This window comes from Larimichthys crocea, chromosome XIII, assembly GCF_000972845.2.
Source record: "Larimichthys crocea isolate SSNF chromosome XIII, L_crocea_2.0, whole genome shotgun sequence".
In the NCBI taxonomy this organism is placed as follows: domain Eukaryota; kingdom Metazoa; phylum Chordata; class Actinopteri; family Sciaenidae; genus Larimichthys; species Larimichthys crocea.
The window spans coordinates 16,691,864-16,695,473 of NC_040023.1; the positions used below are offsets into that span (position 1 = coordinate 16,691,864).

The 3,610-nt window shown below is 51.9% G+C and overlaps 1 protein-coding gene across 1 annotated transcript in view; it reads left to right on the forward strand.

Moving 5' to 3' along the window:
• Nucleotides 1-8: 8 nt before the first annotated feature.
• The window catches only part of LOC104923045 (H-2 class II histocompatibility antigen, A-U alpha chain), a 6,386-nt gene continuing 2,784 nt past the window's right edge, over nucleotides 9-3,610 (forward strand). Inside the window, exons 1-2 of the mRNA XM_027287139.1 lie at nucleotides 9-121; nucleotides 212-237. The gene's annotated coding sequence lies outside the window, so the exon portion shown is untranslated. The remainder of the gene's footprint in view (nucleotides 122-211; nucleotides 238-3,610) is intronic.

A 3,610-nucleotide genomic window follows, 5' to 3' on the forward strand; every position in this document is an offset into this window, starting at 1 on the left:
ATGTTTTCAGAGCCCATGACAGACCCGGGGATGAATAAGCTCACTCTTGGGATAGCAGGGCTACTGTTGGGTCTGGTCTTTGCTGTTGCTGGACTCATTTACTACAAGAAGAAATCCTCTTGTGAGAGATTAATTTAATTAATATTGAGAAATCTTACCTCTAATGATAGCAGCTCAGACCTCATTATCTGTCTTTTTTTTCTAATTGCAGTGCGGGTTTTGGTGCCAACAACTGAGGTAGGCATTTATATTTAACAATAATCTTTCTGTCAGTTTGTTAGAAACATTTGTGTTACAGTCTCATTTGTCTGCTTCAATAATAAATTCGTTTTACAGGTGTTTTATCCAGAGCACACACTTTGAGCCAGAGAAACCTGTGGTGGATTCACTGTCTATACCGTCCCGATCAAATCCAATGGCTCAGTATATGTGCTCATTTCTACCTTTAGATGACTCGTTCTTTTCATTTTCTTGTTAATGTAAATGTTTTAAACTGTATATGTTCATCATATGTGCCGTCAGCAGATGAGCCCCAAAGCTCAAAGAATAAAAACCCAGATCAGTACCTGTGGTTTCCTTCTATACATCCCTGTGACCTTGTGGTGGTGCTAGAAGAAAATTCAATTAGTTTAGGACTCATCCTCCAAGCACCATGGATGTCTTTGATTGCAATCTATAACCTAATTCTTTCTTATTGTTTTGTTTGTATTTGGACTTTTCACCTTTATTTGACAGTGCAGTTAACCAGCAGACTGTGTCCTCTGGTAATGTTTTGCTGACAGCTCTGGAGACATGGCATCCCAAAAGGCAGAGTACAATCGCAGCGGTTGTTCTCCAGCAGTCCACAGCCTGCATCATTGCAGATGTGTGTATCAACGCGAACAGTTAAAAAAAAAAAAAGACAAAAGTAGGAGCCCAACGTTCATGTTCAGCAGCATCAGCAGTCCTAATTTTAACCCGTTCTAAGTGTTTCTTCTGTCCTGCGCCCCCTGCCGACCAAACTGTGGAAGTTTTTTTTAATGTAGTTTTTTAATTGACAAAATGTAATTAAAAGTTCTTCTAGCTCTCCCAGGGGGACCCCAAGGCATTCCCAGGCCAGCCGAGAGACATAGTCCCTCCAGCGTGTCCTGGGTCTTCCCTCTGGGAGGCGGCCTCCGGGAGGCGGTCCCGGAAGGAAGCTCATTTCGGCCGCTTCGCCACCTCGTGACCATAGGTGAGGGTAGGAACGTAGATCGACTGGTAAATCGAGAGCTTCGCCTTTTGGCTCAGCTTCTTCTTTACCACGACGGACCGGTGCAGAGTCCGCATCACTGCAGAAGCCGCACCGATCCGCCGATCGATCTCCCGTTCCATCCTTCCCTCACTCGTGAACAAGACCCAGAGATACTTGAACTCCTCCACTTGAGGCAGGATCTCATCCCTGACCCGGAGGCTGCACTCCACCCTTTTCCGGCTGAGAACCATGGCCTCGGATTTGGAGGTGCTGATTCTCATCCCAGCCACTTCGCACTCGGCTGCAAACCGCTCCAGAGAGAATTGAAGGTCGTGCTCCGATGAAGCCAACAGGACTAGATCATCCGCAACTTACTGCCGGCAATGCAAGCTCTAGCACTGAGAGTACAGGGACCGGATAGCCCGTATTAATGGGTCCAGGAACCCCATACTCCCGGAGCACCCCCTACAGGACTCCCCGAGGGACATGTTTGAACGCCTTCTCCAGGTCCACAAAGCACATGTAGACTGGTCGGATGAACTCCCATGCACCCTCCAGGACCGCGCTAAGGGTAACTAAGGACGAAAACCACATTGCTCCTCCTGGATCCGAGGTTTGACAATCTTGTGGACCCTCCTCTCCAGGACCCCCGAAAAGACCTTCCCGGGGAGGCTGAGGAGTGTGATCCCCCTATAGTTGGAGCACATCCTCCGGTCCCCCTTTTTGAAGAGGGGAACCACCACCCCGGTCTGCCAGTCCAGAGGCACTGCCTCCGATGTCCACACGATGTTGCAGAGACGTGTCAACCAAGACAGCCCCACAATATCCAGAGCCTTGAGGAACTCTGGGCGGACCTCATCCACCCCCGGCCCTGCCACCGAGGAGCTTTTTGACTACCTCAGCGACCTCAGCCCCAGAGATGGGCGGGACCACCACGAGGTCCCCAGACTCTGCCTCCTCAAAGGAAGATGTGCTGGTGGGATTGAAAAGGAAGATGTGCTGGTGGGATTGAGGAGGTCTTCGAAGTATTCCCTTCACCGACCCAAGACGTCCCCAGTGGAGGTCAGCAGCACCCCATCCCCACTGAACACAGTGTTGACAGTGCACTGCTTCCCCCGCCTGAGCCACCGGATGGTGGTCCAGAACCTCCTTGAAGCCGTTCGAAAGTCGTTCTCCATGGCCTCACCGAACTCCTCACACGGCCGAGTTTTTGCCTCTGCAACCACCGCACTCCTCTTGGCACGTCGATACCCGTCAGCTGCTTCAGGAGTCCCACAGGCCAAAAAGGTTCTGTAGGACTCCTTCTTCAGCTTGACGGCATCCCTCACCGCCGGTGTCCACCAGTGGGTTCGGGGGCCACCGCCACCGCCACAGGCACCGACCACCTTACGGCCACAGCTCCGGTCAGCCGCCTCGACAATGGAGGAACGGAACAAGAATAAGAAGAAGATTTTTTTTTTTAAGAAGAAGATATACTTTATTAATCCCTCGATGGGGAAATTCTTTTTTCACTCTGTTTTATTTTGACATTCATTTTAACCCAGACACACACATGCAGTACAAGGTACAAGGGCTCATAGACATGCAAATGTGGAGAGAGATGGTGGAGTGATGGGCAGCCCCCCTGAGAAGCGCCCAGCGAGCAGTTGGGGGGGTTCGGTGCCTTGCTCAAGGGAACCGGCCACCCTCCGGTTCCCAAGCCAAATTCCTATGGACTGAACTACTGCCGCCCCCCAAGGTCCACTCGGACTCAATGTCCCCCGCCTCCCCCGGGACATTAAGCGGAGTGAAGCTCTCCCGGAGGTGGGAGTTTAAACTCTTTCTGACAGGAGATTCAGCCAGACGTTCCCAGGAAACCCGCACAGAACGTTTGGGCCTGCCAGGTCTGACCACCATCCTCCCCCACCATTGGAGCCAACTCACCACCAGGTGGTGATCAGTTGACAGCTCCCCCCCTCTCTTTACCCGAGTGTCCAAAACATGTGGCCGCAAGTCCGACGACACGACCACAAAGTCGATCATCGAACTGCGGCCAAGGGCATCCTGGTGCCAAGTGCACATATGGACACCCTTATGCTTGAACATTGTGTTCGTTATGGACAATCCATGACAAACACAGAAGTCCAATAACAGAACACCGCTTGGGTTCAGATCAGGGGGGCCGTTCCTCCCAATCACGCCCCTCCAGGTCTCACTGTCGCTGCCCATGTGAGCACTGAAGTCCCCCAGAAGGACAAGGGAGTCCCCAGAGGGAGCGCTCTCCAGCACCCTATCTAAAGACTCCAAAAAGGGTGGGTACTCTGAACTGCCATTTGGTGCATAGGTACAGACGACAGTCAGGACCCATCCCCCCACCCGAAGGCGAAGGGAGGCTACCCTCTCGTCCACCGGGGTGAA